At 36.9% G+C, this 21,209-nt stretch overlaps 1 protein-coding gene across 1 annotated transcript in view; it reads left to right on the top strand.

Moving 5' to 3' along the window:
- The first annotated feature begins 282 nt into the window (after nt 1–282).
- Nucleotides 283–21,209, top strand: part of LOC139964773 (retinoic acid receptor alpha-like) — a 146,343-nt gene continuing 125,416 nt past the window's right edge. Inside the window, exon 1 of the mRNA XM_071966725.1 lies at nt 283–438. The gene's annotated coding sequence lies outside the window, so the exon portion shown is untranslated. The remainder of the gene's footprint in view (nt 439–21,209) is intronic.

Raw genomic sequence — 21,209 nt, 5'->3', positions numbered from 1 at the left:
ACCTGAAGCTGTTACAGAAATCATACCATAATCATACCATAAAAAAATATGTAAAATTTATCGACTACAGACGTTTGTAGATGACTTAAGATTGACCTCACATGAACGTACCAGAGGTATCACCTCAAGCAAGTATGTTGTGACCCGTGTGTGAGGGGGACCTCGTAGGTTGTTTGTCAGCAGACGTAAGATTGTCAACAAAACGTTCATTAATGTAACGGTGCACAGTACAATAGAAGGCCTGCTACGTATACACAGTTATATACTCCGACATTGCATATATACGTATCTACTCAGTGTTGTTGTTCATTACACAGACTTCCTGAGTGTTGACTTGTGAGTACGAATGATTTGGATATCTTTAATCTACAAACGCTTTAGGAAACTTTCCTAGTGAGGATTACCACTTTTGGAGACTGACAGGATTTTGTAGTTCTGGTAAGATTTATTTGTTAATTTCATGAAAGATCATCAGATATAACTGACGGTTATTCAGTGTAACTAATATGGCAGGACTGTTGTTTGTTGACAGTGTTGATACATAGCCTAACGTTAGGCCTAACCTTGAGATTATTGCATGTTGGCTGCTGAACGTTCCCAACATGTATTGGCTAGGACTGTATTTAAGTTTTAGGCCTACTTGGAGTTGTATTTCCATCAGAAATTGTTCATCCGAAGCAATGTCATCATTGAGGATGCCTGATATTAGCTGAGCTCACACTTTTCACAGTTACACTACAGTTACCAACCAAGAAGGTAAAGTTAGAAACCTTAGACTAGGCTAGCCTACCTTTGGTAGGATATACAGCAGTTACTGAAATAGGCCAGGCCTAACTAAGTTAGGGCCTAAGGGTAAGTTAGGATGTAAGTATAGGCTGGGCTAAATCAGCAGTAACCTTACTACAGAATGCAAGTAACCTAGGCTATTAGAAAATTGTTGGACAGATGGATGGAACATTAATGTTACAACCTCACCAAGTAGTTGCTACATGTTCATGTAATGATACCTTAGGATAATGTTTTCCATATTCTGTAATAATCAGTAGGCTAGGCCTATATAAATAGCTATTACTAATTCTTTCGGCTCAGAATATCGTCCAGACACCTCCCAATGGTTAGCAATGCATTCACTATGCTTAACAAGGTCCAGATTGACTACATATTGACACATTGCACCACCTAAGCTTATGATAATGAATAGATGTTGAGCCGTATATTCTTTTATTGATACTCTCTTTCATGGGAAACGGTAAGTGTTGTGAAATTAACTTAATTTTTAAGGAAACAATAAAATTGACTGTTACTGCCAGTTAACAACCTATGCAGTGAGCTCTACCAACCAATATGGCCTATCACCCTTGTAATGTCTTTCTCTTAGGCCTGGTGACTGAGGGCTCAGACTGTCACTTCCAAGTTTTACAAGCTTTCCGTCTTGGTGTTGCCAAAAATCTGTTGTTACTCCAAAAGACTAAAATGCCTGTTCTTAGATGAAAGCAAATGTTTTTAGATACAATAGATGTACATTGATTGCTTGATCTAAAAAATTCTTTGCCAAAAGTCATGTAACAAAAGACAGCAAACATAGATTGTCAATGTACTTCAGATTTGGCAATTTCTGTATAGTGAAGTTGATGTGAGGTACAGATTTCCCCAGATGTATGGATTTGTAAGTTTGTGGAGGGTGTATCTTGCCTGTACAAGGAACCATAAACTCTGTCCATATATGGCAGATTCAGTGCAACTATTACCTGTATAGCAGGGTTGCCAGTTTGACTGTGATGCAACTGGCGAAATTGGCAGTCAGATCGTGTGAAATAATGCCAAACTATATGAGTTTGCTGTTATTTTATGACACTTGACCCTGTTTATGGGTAGAAAATTTGTGGTTTAGCAATTCATTGCAACTATCTCTTAGATGAACATTATGGAGCAAAACTTAAGTAGGTGTTTTCAGTTTCTAACAGCTTCTTTTAAGAAAATGAATGTTGCACAAAAAAAAAAAAAAGGGACCGGAAATTTGACGCAAGTTAGCAATGAAGAAATTGCTGTGGTATGAATTCACATGTACAGAGCTGAAAAATCGTTTTCAGTATTACAGATGTTATCTTCCAACAAAATTCATAACTTGTCTCAACTCACAACATTTTGTGATCAAAACAACGAACAAATATTATGTGATAGTCTTAGAAACAATTCTCTAATTCCTACGTAGATTGAGTGCTTGTGGGCCGTGCATTTCGCGGTATTGTCACCCGAAGACAATACACCATGACAACGAAAGTTTTGGAATATACATACGACGCGATCAGCGGCTGCGCATGACACATTTCCAATCCGATTTTTTGACCAACATTCGGTGAATAGCCGGGGGAGGATCAGAGTAAGACTCAAGTGTAAATGCGTCCAGATTAATGCATAAGTTTACCCATGGAGAGATGATTGTCTGATAACATCAGGGGATCTGATCCAGATCTAGTGTAAAAGCACCCTTATTTACTCATGTTACATAAGTTGCTCCAACTAGCTAGTGAAGACAATAAACAATAGGCATACTGTGTCATGACACATGACACCAGTGTTACATAATATATGGATCAACCCTAGTAAGCATAAGAACTTTCTGTGCAGTTTGCATTTTAAAAATTAACATGGTCTTATAAACTGTAAAATGTGGGATGGAATTACTAAGCCTATTGGCTTTCTGGTTGGATTATGGTACCACAAACTGCTCTACTGTATACACCATATAGTGGACGTCTGGCATCAAAAAAAATATTTGACAGGTTCGAATTTAGAGACGTCAGTCCTATTTATTATTTAAATAGTTCAAAAGTGAGATTAATTTCAAACCAAAACTGATATTTGAAAATATAAGATATAGCTCAGTTCCCGAGTTTGTTTTTCATATCAATTCACCAGGAAAAAAAAATCCTGCTGCTTTGTCAGAGTTTTCAAGAATCTTAATCCTGAATGTATAAATGCTCAATAAGATAAGACTGGAAGATTATTTTACCACTCCTTTTTTTTTGGCATTTCTATTTTCTTTTCAACTCAAGGCAAATACTTGTAAAGCAGTTACACAACCACAATTGAATGAGAATTACTAAACTGGAAAACGGAAAAATGGACACAGAAAGCAGAAATGTAGATACAGCACAAAAGGTTGTCAGTCTCAGTGCTCATATTTGGCATGGAGGCTTTCCCATAATTAGTACAGGAAACCTGTTGTTTGGGGTGGATGTCAAAGGTCATTTGGGGTCAGCAGAGGTCAAAATGTGAAAATCTCAAAAATGCCTCATATCCAGGATCTGAACATCAAAACAGCCCATGTATGCATGGTAGGATAGCCTTATGTAGTGTAAAGTTTTTACACAATTTGGTGTAGGTCAGAGTTCATTTAAGGTCACAAGGGGTCAAAACTCTAAATCCTTGTTAACATGATACCTCTGGTGGTATTTAGTTACAGTGCAATTGAATTTGATGTAAACAACGAGTCATCCTGTTGACAACCTCCACAGCCGATTTTGGTTAAATCCAAACAGAAATTTTTCTTTGACTAGAGGACTACCCTGAAATACTTTCCCATTTTCAAAGAGGTTTGCTGTAACATTTTAATGTAGTTCACTTCTTCGCTGTGAAGTCATAAAGCTTCTCCGGGGATGTATGCTATCATGGACAAAGTCAAGATTATCTTTGTAGGAATAAAAATTTTTTTGGGGGGGGATTGACCAACTCAAAGATTGTTGCCCTTGGTGATTAATATTTTTTTTTTCTTCAAGCAAGTGTGTTAGGTCTGTGTAGGTAGGGGTGGGGGGAGGGAAAGGGGGATGTTCAATAAGGAATTACTGACGAAAAAGTTGCCTTCAGAAGATGTAATGTTTCAATGATATGGTGAAGCTTTGTGTGTGGACAAGTAGTGGACGATGACATCACACTAAATAGAAATCCAGCTTAAGGTGACCAGTAATTTAAAGCATATATATATACTGTATTACCAAAGATGTACTTAGATCGTTGTTACAGTGAATAATTCATCTGCTATTGCTTCCACCATATGCTATGCAAAATTGCTTAACTGCTGTACAAAGCTATGCAAGATTTGTAGCAGTTTTTGCACATATTAAAGGCATTGAAGACTCGCCCCAAACCGTGTGCCGCCCTCTGAAAATAATTAACTTACCGTTGCTTGCAAATGAAGTTTTCTTCTTGTCGCCACAACATGCAGACAGTAATGAAACGTGATACATTGTTATCTTTTATCTGGACCTGAGATGTCCATCGCTGCTATGTACACTGTGTTGTGGGTATTGACCGTAGCTGCATGTATTGACTGTACACTAGTGTCTAAGTACCAACGATAGCAAGCTGTGTGTGTATTTTCTGGGATCAATGGTGGTGTCTAACACTTCTGTTACACCTCATTCGAAGCTAGGTCAGATTACCAGCATCAGACGTTTCTTTGGGCAGGAGTCTTCACTACCTTTAATCATAGTATTAGTTAGGTGAGACAAAGTTTGAACACTTTATTAGACTTTTTGTGTCTGAGATATTCAGATGTGAACAGTGCATATAAGTGTTAAGTGGTGACATATTAGAACCAAGAACTACAATTTCTACTAGCATTTCATTTTCTTCCCTTCATTTTTATGACTAAAGACAAAACTTTGTCATCAATACAGTCGAGTCAATGATTCTGGCGAGATTGTGACCTAGATTTTCAGGCATGTTCAATAAAATCAATAACATAATCAGAAATTCCTGGAAAGTAACCTCACTTACTTTTGCAATTCCGTAACAACTGCCACATAAGGAACGAAATAACGAAAATTTTCACTCTAGTCATCGAAAGAAAAATTGAGCTATTAGCTTTTAGTTTGCCATGAATTTAGTAATTCATTAATTACCATTAATGTAAAGTTCAAGTAAAACTGGATTCATCATCATGAATGCAATACACAATAACTGCCACTAGTAAAGAATTTTGCATATTTCAACTGTTCTTGTCTGACGCAGCTGCCTCAACCTTTGAAAGTAGTGTATAGAAGAGGTTAAACATTGTTCATTGATTGAATTGAATTGAATTTATTGTCCACAATCGGAAATTCGGCTTACACAGGTTGTAAACGGGAAAAAAAAGCAATAGAATAACTATCAATAGACTGCGATACACATCCAGTATATTACAAACATATATACAGTACAGCAAGTCCTACATATAAGAAACTTATCTTCTCACTTGTGAATTAAATATATGGATAGAATTAGGCACAAATGGGTATATGTAGTGGGCCCTAAGTGTATGTGGTGGGCATAAACGCAGTCCAGAGCGGTTGTGAATTTAGTTCTCAAACAAGGGGTGTTTTGGGTCTTGCATGATTTGTTTCACCTTATTGCAGACCCTCTCATGATACAAGCTCTCAACCGAAGGTAAGTGAACACCGATTTATACTCGCTGAGCAACTTTCCTAGATTGCTCAAGCATCTTCGCATCGATTCTTGTACCATTGGCAAAGTAACAAATCATGTTATATACATCAAAACACTTTGAATGAGGGATTTATAGAACAAGGTCATGATTGTTTCATCCACTCTTGAGGTTCTTCAGTTTGAATCTCAAGAAATACAGCCTCTGATTTCCTCTGATTTAATGATTTAGAAATTTCATTTACCCTTTATTTGAAATATTTTAAAGAAGATCTATCATGGTCAAGGCTTTTAGTTCATAATTTAGAACATCAAACAATTTGCCATTCTGGAGCATCGTTTTCCCTGTTGAATATTCATTCTTTTTGAATTTGACTGCTTTCAATCAATATGTATCCGCTGTGAAGCAGATACATAAAACTATTGAAGAGCTAACTTATAAACCACAGATTTGCTTTGCCTTTGACATCGATAAAAGGGGAAGGCGAACCTGCCTACAGGAAGTTATATATTTCATATGTCAGTGCAATCAGTTGGTATGTTGGGTAAAGGTCCTTGGGATATCTTAAATACAGTTACCTGTAGTAGGCTTCATAAAATGGGGTCAGCACTCTGCTCTGGTAAAAACATTAACTGTACATGTGGGTGTGTGTGTGTGTTTGGTGGTTTTACAATTTGTGTTTGTAGAATTCTCAGAATTAGATGTTTGTTTGGAGATCCATACATTTGAAATTACACTTCAAGAGCATAAGTTTATAACTTAGTTACTGTACTTTTAACCAGTGTTGATGAGAATGGGGGTTAGGTGGAGTTACAGTCCTGGGGGCCTAGGATCAATTAGAGGGCACAGACAAATATGGGATGAGGAATAATGTATTCTCCATGCGCCCATGGATTTACCATGGATTTATGAAGGCTTCAGAAGGGATGGGGGGGGGGTGGGGATGTGGGGGGCATGGTGACAGTTGTGCCAGAGGCCCAACCATGTTCTTGTGGCCCCCTGCAAATTTTCTGACATTGAGAGCTTCACTGTCAAGAACGTGGATGCCATATGGTATGTAGATTTGATATTCCATTAACAGGAGGTCGAAGGTAATTTGAGGTCAGAATCTGAACCTTTCAATAAATTCCACCCAGTCTGGTTCGGATGGTGGGCTGCCAGCAGTCAATCCTCCCAGATAGTGTGGTGCTGTAGGCCTTGTACAGCTTGTGTACAGTTTGTGAGTTGCTAAAATATTCCTCCCCAAGGATTTTCTATCATTTTCTGAAAAGAAAAGCTTTATTTTTAGTTTAGGCGGGTGTGTGTGCAGGTGTGTGTATGTGACACTTGCTTGAAAACACGTAATTAAAAACTTTCATGGTGGATTAACTACATACATGGTATGTGGATCCAGCTTGGCGAGTACAAGAACCTTATTTTTTTTATGTGAAGTTCAATAGTAATTTGAGGTCTACAGAGGTCGTAGTCTGTAAACTTTGTAAACATGATAACTCAAGAAGTGCATCTTTGTTGAACTTCACACTAGGTATGTGGATCCAGTGAGTTCTGCCTTGCTATGATTTTTTTTTGGTGAACATAGTTTGGTCAAATTCAGTTCAGTTTAGTGAATGGGCCCAATTTATAGCTCTCAAGTGATCTTAAACTTTTTGTGTAGTCATCCAGGAAATGAAAATCTGCTTCAAATAGTTGATACTCTTTATGTTGGGTGCTTTAAAAACACTCAAGTGGCCCTTATCAGACAAATTTAACTCACTACAAAAGTCACATATGTGGAATTTTGAGCAACTTATATGGCAAGGAATCACAAAGCCAACTGGCTTTCTGGTTTATTTGATGCTACTGTTTATTACAGGCTAGTGCGGTAAAATTCTTCAGTTTTACCACCTCAGTTAGGAGTTCATACTAGGTGAAGGTAACTAATAGGTATCTGTCATATTTTGCATATCATGGTTTGCCACACTGTATATATACCATATCAGCTGGTACAGCACTTCACATTATACGTCATCAGCATTGTTCCGAATGCACGATTCAGGACGCAATGTTTTTGAGCCAAGGATGCAAAATCTTCAGATTGCTTGCATCCGTCATGGGCGGAAGGATGCAAATTTTTTTTTTGTGGCAAAAGTGTAATCTGGTGCAGTCTCTGACCTTCAGTGAAGAGCACGAGAGAGAATTATGATCGTGCATCTGTTCACACACAACCCGAGTGACCTTATAAGTCCCATGTGGACACATGGTCACCCATCATCACCCAAGGAAATGGGTCATAGTAGAAGGTCCATGATTCCATCATGGCAGATGCCTGCCCCTATATAGCTATATCCTCACCTTTATTTAACCTTGTTGTTTATTTGACATTGTAGTGTGATACAATTGTTAGCTTGCTATATATATACACATGTAGCCCTCAATGTGTGGACACAAACCATGGAAAAGAACACACAGTCTGTAGATACTTTAGTTCAATTTAAAAAGAATTTTTAAAGCAGCTTTCTGTAACACACAGTATTAATTTGCTTAAGGTCATTAGTGTTACTATCAGATATGCTAGAAAATGGAATACTGGTCACTCAGGACTGCAATAAAGTGTCACAAGCAGTTTGCTGCTACAGTACACCTTAAACACATTTTGTCAAACAGTTATTACAGTTGCATGACATGTATAATTTTACACACTGAATTTGTGTTTTAGTCTCAAAGCACAAGTTTTCAGTGCGTGGACACAGTACTCAGTGAATAAATAGCTGACACGTTGACCATGCATTCATGGCACCTTACAGTGGCCATATCATTTTCCACATCAGTAGGTTTTTAGCTACAAGAATCCAAAGTTTTTTTTTAATCACTTGTAAATAATCAGAGTGGACTAATTCTGCTGGCCATTTTTGAGGTGAGTTTGTGATATAATCAAGCTGTTATTTATGACATGCCCACCCTGCATGTACTGTATCCAACAAAAAATATGTTGCCTATATGTTCTCCAAAATTGAAATTCATTAAATGCTTATGAAAACAATATTAAAGTTTTTAACTACGTCAAGACCTTAACTCTGAGGCTCTTTAGATATGTCTCTCTTTGAACATTAAGTGCAATCAAATTTAACACTTCATATTAGTCATTTTGTGCTGGAGGGAATTGACCTGATTTTCTTCTGATGGATACATCAGTATTCAGTAATATGTAAGCACAACCAGCACATTTGTAAACTCCAGGCAGGCTGCAAAAATGGAATAAACAAACAGCATTGTTACAAATGCAGGATTTTGAGTCTGGGATGCGATGTTTTTGCCAGGGATTCAAAATTTGCAAATTGCTTGGAGTGGGGGGGGGGGGGGAGGGAAGAAACTTTTGTTTTTGAGAAACAAACCCAAAGTATACACACTCACAACTAGGCCTTTGCAAAACATAACAAACCACATTTTTGAATGAACATCTTTCCTGAACAAAAAAACAAAAAAAACCCCTTAACTTCTTCTCTAAAGAAACAAAATTGTTTCCAATCCTACAGTTGATTGCATTTGTTTTAAAACAAATATATCATAACAATCAACCAGCAAGGTAAAGAGTTAACAACATTTCCATTGCAGAGATTTTCATGATAATAAAATAGTCAACATGCTTTTCCATATTCCCCCCCCCCCCCCCCCCAGTGATCTGATTGGCTTATAGTCCCTTACCCATTGTCTGGAAACATTCTTGCATCTGTGTGCTTAATAAACACAAACTGTATATGTTGTTTAACAACAATTACTTGTAAAGTTACTGTCCCCTGTGCAGAGCAATTTTTGTAACTATAGGATTGTTCTAGCACATTTGGGGGCAGTATACTGAGGTCATGGAAGAATATTGAAATCAATGCCATGCTGTAACTTGTTTTTAGCTGACAGAACTTTTTACAAACAGGTTGATTTGACACATTAAAATGTTCTTAGTGCAGGTCCGAATTAAGCTGAGTAGCGAGTCGTGGCACATTACGGGCATCAAAATTACCTGCCAGTCTAATTTGTGATCTGACACCAACATGGAAACAAATCGGATGAAATAGCAATGGACTGCTCCAGGATGAGGAATAAATGAATAATGCACAGCCTAGCTTGCTTTTCAAAGCCGTCTTGCTTAACTCTACATGGGTCAATGCCATCGCCCTACTATTCTCCCCCCCCCCATCCCCCCTCGGATATTTAAGTAACTTATATCGATGATAAACCCCCACATATTTTCGATAATGTTTTTAATGGGACTTTCACATTATTTTGTTCTCATGCAATAGCTTTTGCTTTTCAGCTATGCGATATTGAGAATGATTTGCTATAAACATGTTGATAAAAGGAAATTGAGTCATAGCTATTAGCTAGAGCTGTTAATGCCTCTTGTGCAAAATACTATGAAGCTAACTTTCAAAGCGGTCTTTCTTCGCTCATAAGTGGTAAATGCCTTCATTCTCCCTGTTGTTCATCTCTTTGATGTTTGGTAGTTTATCGTAATGATAAAGGAAAGTACTTTTGGTAAATTTTTTAATGGTTTCTCAGATTTTGTTCCGTTGCCCAGCTTTTCTTTGTTGTCGTCCAGCTATGTGATAATTGAGATGGATTTCCAAGAATTTTTGATAAAAAATGAGATTGATTAACCGCTAGCTGTTAATGTCTCCAGTGAAACATGAGTATGAAGCGACGTAGAAATTAGGCTGCCGTGAGAGCTGTTCCAAAAATTACTGGAGCGTAAAACACGCTTCTTTACAAGAAACCAGCTAGAAAGGCTACTTACATGATACTGTACTTGATGATAATACAGAAACTTGAACGTGCCACGTTTTTACAGCAAGACAAAAGAAGAAGTCATTATTACTATTTAATGATTTAAATGGAATTAAAAAGTTCTATAATGGTTGGTAGGATTAAAAATTGGTTCCTTCCATAAAATAGGATGTAATAATTTTTGGGGAAGTTATCATGTGAGATTTTAACTCTGATCAGATCTGAGCCAACCGAGATATTGATCTTTTTCCTTCTTTGATCCCATCTTTCACCCACCTTATCTCTTACCTCTCACATACCTACCTCCCCCCCATCCCTTTCCCCCAATACAACCCACATCCACATCTGTGGACCCTACAACTCTTTAAGTGCAAGCATCCATTGTATTTTCAATGCATTTGTGTTTTTGGTTCCTTGCTTTAGCAAAAGGAACCTATGCAGTCAGGTTGGCGTGTGTGTGTGTGTGTATGTATGTATGTATGTGTGTGTGTGTGTCTGTGACACTTGCTTGGGTACGCTCTATCTCAATAAGGGAATGTTGGATTGAGGCCAAACTTGGACTATAGATCCACCATATGGAGAAGGTGTGCCCTATTGTTTCTGGTGCCCACAAAGGTCACCAAAGGTCAGTTATGGTCCAAAAACCGAAAATATTAAAACTGCAATAACTCCCAGTGCCAATGTGCGACAAGATTGATATTTTGGGACAAGTTGTGAACTGGTTAGGGGAGCATTTTCAAACTTAACGGTCATGTGATCCGAGGTCAGCAAAGGTCAATTAATGATAAAAAACTAGTATTTTTGCGATAACTTGAGAACGAAATGTCCGTTAGGGTTGGGAGTTGCTTCAATGTAATCCAATTGTCGACCCGCACCTGGGTGACCCTTGACCTCAATTTGACCTTTGGTGACCTTTACGTGTTTTTGGGGATTTTTACAGTTTTGATGCTATTTTCAGATGTCAAAGGTACCTTCTGAACATAAATGTCAATAGGTTGACCCCGTGTGACCTTTATGTGCGAAGTTATATGGGGTCAAAGTTTTTCGGTCGGAGTTAGGATGGTTGTACAGACTTGTCGTTTTGTTTTTTGGAATCAGGAGATTAAACTACATTTGAAACCAAGGTCAAAAGGTCAAAGGTCACATTAGAAAAAATGTGCTTATTTTGGGAGGAAACGAGCAAAAAAGAAAATGTTTGGTTTTGATGCTAGATTTGGATACCAAAGGTACCTTCCGATCAAAAATGTCAATGGGTTGACACCCGTGTGACCTTCGTGTGCGAAGTTATACAAGGTCAAAGTTAATTTTCAGACATTTAATGCAATAACTCCCAGTTCCAAGGTGTGACGTGGTTGATATTTTTGGACAAGTTGCAAATGGTATAGGGTAATATTTTCAAACTTAACGGTCATGTGATCCGAGGTCACCAAAGGTCAATTAATGTTAAAAAAACTAGTATTTTGGGAGGAGAAAATGGGCAAAGAAAAAATGTTTGAATTTGTATAGTTTGATGCTCTATTTAGGTCTCACCGATCAAAAATGTCAATAAGTTGACCCAAGGTGACCTTTGTATGTTAAGTTATATGAGGTCAAAGTTAATTTTCAGACTTTTAGTGTAATAACTCCCAGTGCCAAGGTATTACACGGTTGATATTTTGGGACAAGTTGCAAATGGTATAGGGAAATATTTTCAAACTTAACGGTCATGTGATCCGAGGTCACCAAAGGTCAATTAATGATAAAAAACTAGTATTTTTGCGATAACTTGAGAAAAAATTGTCCGTTAGGGTTGGGAGTTGCTTCAATGTAATCCAATTGTCCACCCGCTTCTGGGTGACCCTTGACCTCAATTTGACCTCTGGTGACCTCTGGTGACCTTTTTGTGTTTTGTGGATTTTTACAGTTTCGATGCTATTTTCAGATGTTAAAGGTACCTTCTGATCATAAATGTCAATGGGTTGACCCCCGTGTGACCTTTGTGTGCGAAGTTATACGAGGTCAAAGTTAATTTTCAGACATTTAATGCAATAACTCCCAGTTCTAAGGTGTGACACGGTTGATATTTTTGGAGTAGTTGCAAATAGTATAGGGTAATATTTTCAAACTTAACGGTCATGTGATCCAAGGTCACCAAAGGTCAATTAATGATAAAAAACTAGTATTTTTGCGATAACTTGAGAACGAATTGTCAGTTAGGGTTGGGAGTTGCTTCTACGTAATCCAATTGTCCACCCACATCTGGGTGACCCTTGACCTCAATTTGACCTCTGGTGACCTTTTCGTGTTTTGGGGATTTTTACAGTTTCGATGCTATTTTCAGATGTTAAAGGTAACTTCTGATCATAAATGTCAATAGGTTGACCCCTGGATGAGCTTTGTGTGTGAAGTTATAGGAGGTCAAAGTTAATTTTCAGACATTTCATGCAATAACTCCCAGTGCCAAGGTGTGACAAGGTTGATTTTTTTGGACAAGTTGCGAATGGTATAGGGGAATATTTTCAAACTTAGCGGTCATGTGGTCCAAGGTCACCAAAGGTCAGCTAATGTTAAAAAACTAGTTTTTTGGGGGGAGAAAATGGGCAAAGAAAACATGTTTGAATTTTTACAGTTTTGATGCTCCGTTTAGGTCTCACTGATCAAAAATGTCAATTGGTTGACCTAGGCTACGGGTGACCCTTGTGTGTGAAGTTATGTATACAAGTTCAAAGTTAATTTTTAGACATTTAATACAATTAAATCCCAATGCAAAGGTGTGACACGGTTGATAATTTGGGACAAGTTGTGAATGGGGTGGTGGAACATTTTCATACTTAAAGGTCATGTCATCTGTGGTCACCAATGTTATCATATCTGTTGACCCGCTTGTAGGTGACCTTATACTTCTTACATTTTCGACGCCATATTTAGATCTCAAAAGTGCCTTTTGATCAAAAATCCGATCACATTTTGTGATCACAAAAGTGTTGGCCATAGTGTTGGTTACTTTATGCGTACATGTAGGACCACAATTACTTGGACTATTTGAGCCCAATCTTGCTTGATAATATTATGTGTATTGTCATATACCCCAAGCAAGGAACCACAGTGCCCTTGGGCTCTTGTTTCTTGTATCTTTCTGATTTATCTGGCAACATCTGCAGGGCAAAACTATTGTTGAAAATTAAGTTTGCAAAGTTGCTATATATATAGTAGTACTATATGTAATGTACTATCACAGCCTACTATATTCATACTGTACAAGTAGTCTATGTGATGCTATTTTCTTTCCGTTATCAAGCAGTACAGTTAACTTTGCCAGTATTTCTTGTTTGACCTTTAAAGTTTACCCACCTGTTAGAGTTTTATCTCTCATTATCACAAGAGGCTATCTTGTATCAGATTTGTTGTTCAAATCATTTTTTGTGTTCAAAGTTCAAAGTTTTAAAGTGTCATTTATGATGCAAGTAGAATATGTTCCGGCTTTGTTCGTTGGGCAGATGAATAAAACTTTAGTAGGAAGCGCCGGCTAGCTCAGGTCTGTCGAGAGTTTTCCAGTCTGTCGTGCTCAATTTAAAGACCCATCCAGATTTTGTTTAAACAGCTAAGTCCACCGCAGTTTGATAGAGAGAGTAAACGAATCGTAAAGCTGCCGGTGTATACATACATCAGAGATGAAAGTTACCTGTAATAAGAATGCAATCAACCAAAGATAACATTTTGTGATTAATTTGATGGTTCATAATTTACATAACAATCATGAACGCAGTTCAATAAACCATTCATTTGTCCCCCGTCATCACGATTCATCTAATGTACTCTATGATATAATGTCATAGCAACGCCTCACAGGATCAGTTAATAAATATAATTGTCTGCACAAGTGCTTGCATGGATTTGCTAGTTAAATACAGAGTAAGAACAAAAAAAAAAATGTTACAAGCTTGAGTAGAGGAGGGAGCATCAACGAAACATAATTTTCCTTCACTGTTGATGGGAGTAATGTTTCCAGGCACAATGATTGTATGTTCATGCTCAAAGACAGCCAACCAAATTATCAGCCGATCTCTGAAAGATACATTTATTAATAATAATAATAATAATAAATTTCACTTATATAGCGCTTAATACAGCGTTTCAAAGCGCTTTACACATTAGGATAGAGACAAAGGAAACCAAGGAAAAACAAGAGAAAAACAAAAAACAAAAAAACTAGGATTCAAACAGAAATGTTTTCAGTTGTCTCTTGAAAATACAAAGGGAGGGAGAGTCACGAAATTTGTGTTATTGGAAAGAAAATTTGGGTATAAATTTATTAGATGTATTGTATGTATGCATTATTAGATCCTCCTGCAAGCAGGAACTCGCGAAGAAGCCTCATTGGCTTATCAAAGCCGCAAGCTTAGTAGATTTGAACTGAGTCTGTTTTACCATCAATGATGCAAGAGACCTTAGGTTTGTTTTACTTGTAGACGGTTATTAAAAGACAGATTTTATGATCCTTGTAACATCTCCTGAAAGAAAATGGATAGTTTGTTATTTTACCAACCTCCCCTCCCACCCTTCCTGTCATGTTTGTCATGTGCAATTGGAATTATGACATGGCTTTAACTATAGATAGCAACATTTATGTTAATTCAATAGCAAGATTTTAGTCAAAAGATGACCTTTCAAAGAGTATTAGTAAAGATTCCAGTCACTTCTGAAGACGTTGAATCAAGTACATCCAAAAATGTGAATCCAAGTGAATCCAAAAACTTCCGATTTCATACACTTCTGCAAAGATTTGAAACTATTGAATGTGAATCAAGATTGAATCCAAAAAAGGCCTTAAAAGGATGGCTTCTAGGCTGCAGGAAATTTTGATCTGTTGTAAACTGTTAAAATTAGCTCTGCTATCAGTCCAGTTTGTAAATCTATACCACTTTGAATCTTTGAGAAATGACAATGAAAATATCTGAGGGTTCATCAATTAAAGTGGCTGGCCTGCTTAGCCTAGCACAAAGACAATAAGGTCATTTAGGCCTTTTCCTCAGAAGCAACGTCACATATAATGCAATGGGAAAACATGATACTTAAAATGGCCTCAAAGAACATTTTAACAAATGTTTTACAGTTTTGTCTAGGGCAAATGACGTGGAACGTGCACCCAACGATACTCTCACCTTCATATGAAGTTAAGTGTTAATGTTTTGTTTGATTGTAATATTGGAATTTATAAAACCATGGATTAAAATTAACATATATAGGCTTACACAGAGGAGATGACGTTATCATTGTAGGTTAAGTCCTAAAAGGAGCTTATACTGTACTGGTACCTGAGTGTGATTAATCATATTTTAATGCTGATCGTCTTGAAAAACTGGAATAAGCTATGTAATCATTGCTGTATTTTATTGTCAAACTATGACGACATATTGAGACTAACATTCTGCCTGCAGTCACACTTTTGAGGCTGTATATGGCCTTAAAATTGTTCTTGTTCATGTAGAATTCACTCATATATATAGTCCCCAGTGTTGAGAAATCTATAGGTCTGGTTAAAACCATCTGGCTATTTCTAACAAAGTTGTTATTTAATTTTGTTTAGTTCAAGTCAATTTTGTGCACCCACAAACCAATTGTAATATTGTCAAACTTTGTGTCATGTGCAAACCTTTAAAAAAAAAAATAATAAAAATATAAAAGGGGTTAAGGAATACATATTTCAGTGTGGTGGTTTGGTGGGTGTTTTGTAATATTTGCAGGTACCTATTCTTTGCTGTATTTATATATATATATATAAATATATATATATATATCAATTGTATATTTATATATATATATTTATATATATATATGTATCAGGGTTGTCACCAGACCATTTTTAGAGCCGGGTAATTTGTGACAGTGATCCGCGTCCTGGGGGGAGGGGTATAAGGGGAGGGGGTGTCCCCCTCCCATTTTGAAAAATTTTCAAATCCTGATGGTGCCTACATGCAAAATGGTGGCATTTAGAACGGGTTTTGATCCTCAAAATTCTCCTGAGATACTTTGTTTTTTCATGTGCATCACTGAATTTTCCTGGGATATCAGACAACATAGAGTTGTCTGATGATCGCTAAAACGTGTGAAACTCCGAGTTACAACTTCTAGTGTTCCACTAGTCTCAACTAGTATCAACATATATATATATATATATATATTTATATGCTTGGAGTATATGGTGATGCAATAGTGTATGGAATTGAACACAAATTGGGGTCTGCAGTTTTATGCATGGCCTGCCCTGCAACAAATTGCCAACAATCAGAATACACTTTCATGCTAGTAAGTACAGGCCTACACTGTAGATATGGCGAGAGATCAAAATTTCGTCACAAAGCTTTTTCAGGTTGTAGGTTATGCATGAAATATGTAGAATAATGGCAAACAAATTTTAGGTAAGAGGTGAAATTTTCAGATATTTTCAAAACAGTGCTTGTTTTTATTATATATGTTTTTGTACAATGACTTTCAAACTCACAAATAGTCTCACAAACTGAACCACTAGTTTATACCCTCTGCATGGGGTAAGTCTGAGGTAGTACTGTGGCATGCCTGGGGATTACCGTATGTCACTTTAAAAAAAAACCCTCATATTTCAGTTTGAACCCCTAACCCTACCAATATTAGTAAGTTTGAGTACCAGTTAGGAAGAATACGTCCTGCTGTGAACAGATTACTCTGTACATGAAATACTCAACCTCACCTGTCTGAATGTCATAATGGAGTGTGAAGGATGACTTCAAAGGCACAAACCTATAAACTACTTGTACATTGTATTGTTGAAAAACTTTGCTATTAGTCCAGTTTGTTTTTCTATCTAGTATTTTTAAAGTTGTGACAAATAAGCCTTAGAAAACAGCTGAGGTTCATCAATTTGAAGTGACTTGACTGAATAGTCTTATTTACTTCGTTCCCAATCGAAAAACATGTGTAGACACTTTGGATGGTAAAATGAGAAGGAGGTCACTGACCGGATGTGACCGGTCACTGAGGGTGCACAGTGTTAAAAGATTACCAGGGCATACTAGACACGATAGAATGCGGTGCTAAGGTTGTGGGGAGACAGGTAAGCGAGTCACTCGTAAATATATAAATCAGTAAGTTTTATAATATACATAGACAAGTAGGTCAGTTCCTGAGATGCAATACAAAACTTGTTGGATTAAGTATTATAAGACAATTATGTCCTCAAAATGACATCCGTACATCGTCGTCGTACAAAATCGGTCAAGGACAGATGATGTTGAAAATCATCCGCAGGTACAATGTTGTTTATAAATGATGCTACACGAAGATGTGTTTGGTCGAGTTATTAGAATTTTTAAAACAATGCATTCATATTTAACATTTATGCCTACAGGATTTTAGCATGTTTAAAGGCATTGAAGACTCGCCCCAAACCGCGTGCGGCCATCTGAAAAAGTTAACTTTCTGTTGCTTGCAAGTGACGTTTTGTTCGTGTCGCTACAAAATGCAGACAGTAATGAAACGTGATACCTTGTTATCTTTAACTGGACCTGAGATGTCCATCGCTGTATCATTTATACACTGTGCTGTGGGTATAGACAGCAGCTGTATGTACTGATTGTACACTAGTATCTAATTACCGACGGTAGCAAGCTGTGTGTGTATTTTCTGGGATCGATGGTGGTGTCTAACACTTTTGTTACACCTCATTCGAAACTAGGTCAGATGACCGACATTAAACGTTTCTTTTTGCGCGAGTCTTCACACCCGTTAAAAAGGTGAATGTATTGAAAACCAGTATAGCTGTGGAAATGTTTACTGTTGCTCATGTTTCTCACATTTCTTCATGGACTAAAACATATCAAGATTATAATACTGCAGTCCTAATCATCTTCAGTAACCATTCTGCTGATAAGTGGTCATTCTTTTGTCATTGCACATAAAGGACTTGATCAAGTCTAAAAATGACATCACAGAGCTACTAGTGCTTGAATTTTATGTTCCTTTGAAGGAAAATTATCTCCACTAAAAGGGTGTCCTTTTTTGGTTTGATCAGTTGCGATCTTACCTTTGGATAATACTAGCCAGGTTTTGGTAAAACTGTCAAACTAATCAAAAGCTAGCCTCTTTGGAGCACCAGTATGTGTATGTTCTAAGTTTGGTTACTTTTTTTCGTATGTTATCGAAAAATAAAACGTCTTCAAGGGTGCCTGATCTAATCAACTTGTCATGATACAGTTCCAGTTAGGGAAAGAAAGTTATAGAATGTAGAGTTTATTTTATTGTTGATATGAACATAATGTCTGGGAAGTTGTAATTTGTAGAATGTATTAATGTTTGATGGGCTTTGATAAGTAATGATAGTTTATAATAGTTATGTAGGTTGGGATGAAAACTTACCTTAAGTACCATAGTTACTGTACCTTAGTTTGGATGAATTGAATTATTGAGTAATAACAGTAGTATATCAGGTTTAGCAAAATTACTACAATATCTACTACTTATAATGGGGATAAAATAATATGAATAGGACCATAAGCCTAGCTGGGTGAAAGGAATTGCTTAAGACTGAATCACTCAAATACAATCATTAACTACCCACTTAGTTTGATTAACTGAAATATTAATTGGATATATAAGTACGTCCTACTTTAATAGGTATATGAAGAAGCTAGATATTGGCCACAAGATGAGGTGAAATGTTTTAACGACTTCTTGGCAGACTTGTACTGAATGTTAGCATTTATCTACCTATGCTCATAATCATAAGATCAATATCAATATCAGTCGTAGACATCAACCCATGCTCACTGCTCCATAATCCACGATGTAGTTTGTTCATGAATATTGCATGAAAAATGAAAAAAAAAGAAAGTATGTTCAAAAAGGCAGTTGCATGAAAAATAATGTCCTATGCAGGGCCATTTAATTACCATACTTAATCCACCTTCTACAAATTGTGGGAATAATTTGGAGGAAGGGGAATGGAGGGGGGGGCACAGCATCCAAGATTTTTTTTTTTAAATTTGATAAACATTTTAAAACTTTCATAAGTTTGCTGCACGGATTACTTTTACAGCATTGCACAGGTTTTCTAAGCTTTATATCAAGTTGTTGTTCAAAATAAAATATTCACAGTTCAACAGCCCAGAGAGTTTTAAATCCAATTTAAGTTAGCTAGTAGTCTAGCAATTAAGTCCACATGATTTTAGTCAGCAAGTCTCTATATAAGGTTTGTTACTAACTGTTAAAATTATGTGTCATTGACTGATTTCAAGGTCTTAGAACAATTTTATGTGAACATTACATGCAACAAGCTAACAGTTAATATTGGTAATCGATGGATACACATGTATTTGAATGATTGGAGGAAAGTGTGTTACGGTTGGATAGGTAACATATCGTCAGTGTCTGATGAAATGGGGAATTGTAGTGTCATGATTGATTCATATGGCGACAGTTAACATTTTAATATAGCACGTACAAATTGAACTGCAGTGAACTGTTTAGTAATTGAGAGGGTATCCCCCCCCAAATTGTACAGACGCAGTACATGCCACTTTAAATAACACATGTACGTATGTATGTATCCTAATGTATAGGAGGTTGTAAATATAAAGTTGATATATATTTTTTTTACTTGTGCCTTAAGTCAGAATTAATGATTAATTGTACATTAATTAATCTGGTAGCACTGTATTCTGTAGGTCAAATTGAGGCTGTCTGGCAATAAAGAATGTACCATACTTGAGGTTCAGGCATGACAGTATGATAAAAACAAAAACAAAACTTTGATATATCGATATTGGCCCATCCACATGCACGGTGGATATTCCAGTGTATAACCATCATTGTAACCCATTTTACTCTGTGTAACTTGAATCTTATCTTTAAAACTAGAATAAAGTGATAATAGTCAGAGGTATAAATGATGTTAACATCTCTCCCCAATTTCTCTGATCTATATAGCTGCTACCTGCAATGAAGCAGCATACATATATGTTTATCTAAAATACTAGACCCATAGACCTGCTACATAATCTTTGTCACACTTCAATGGATCGTTTTGGTGTTGGTCCATGCTTTACTTTAACAAACTCTCACTAAATTTGGGATCTCATTGGAGTGAAAGACGTGAGGGGACTTACCGTCCCAGTATTTTTGACACTTTTCATTTTTAAAGTTTGAAGGATCAACTCAAACAACTCTATCAACAATATATATTCTTTGGTTGTTGTTGCAGCAGGACATGTACCATTTGTTCACGCCACATTTCTCTTACAACTTACAAGTTGTTTTTGATTGACTTTATTTCCTCGCTTACCTGTCTCGGTCTCAACATATACGCACTTTCTTATCTACCTGTACTACATGACTAACAGTTGGGCACTGTTCCCCCCCCGCCCCTCCCACCCCCATCTTCTGAGGCACTGTGCACGTACACATGTATGTATGTATTTTAGATCCTCCTGCAAGCAGGAACTCGCAAAGAAGCCTCATTGGCTTATCAAAGCCCCAAGCTGACCAAAGTCAGTCTCTTACATTCATATTTAACGTCCATGATTATGAATTGTCAATTGTCAACAACTCTGTAACTGGACGACATACATTAATCTGGGAGTGACTCGAACCGGGGACCTTATGATTGAAGGCTCCGGCGTTAACCACTGAGCTAACACTTCCGAAGACTAGCTATGTGTGTTCGACTGCAAACTTTTCTTCTAAAATCTTTCACTACTTTTGCATTTGGTGATAGTCTTTTTCGACCGGACTTAGTCCGGATCGAGATTTTCCATTCACCTTCTGCAATGAGGCACTGTTTCAGCATCCTTTTCAAGTTTTGGGAATTAGATATGGGAGTTTTCTCCCTGCTAAATACTACATTTTTGCATTAAATATGCCAGTGCATTAATCGTGTATTGGCATGAGTATTAACATGCATCAAGGCACAATCTCATCATTCTACTTAAGTAGAGTTTTGCACGGAAAGACGTCATGACTTTTTGATTCCCTTGTACTTTTAAGGAACATTCTGTTCTGAAATAAGCCATCACAT

The sequence above is a fragment of the Apostichopus japonicus genome, chromosome 23 (genome assembly GCF_037975245.1).
Source record: "Apostichopus japonicus isolate 1M-3 chromosome 23, ASM3797524v1, whole genome shotgun sequence".
NCBI classification, from domain to species: domain Eukaryota; kingdom Metazoa; phylum Echinodermata; class Holothuroidea; order Aspidochirotida; family Stichopodidae; genus Apostichopus; species Apostichopus japonicus.
Note: the sequence above shows the minus strand (reverse complement) of the source record. Positions and strands in the feature narration are given on the sequence as shown.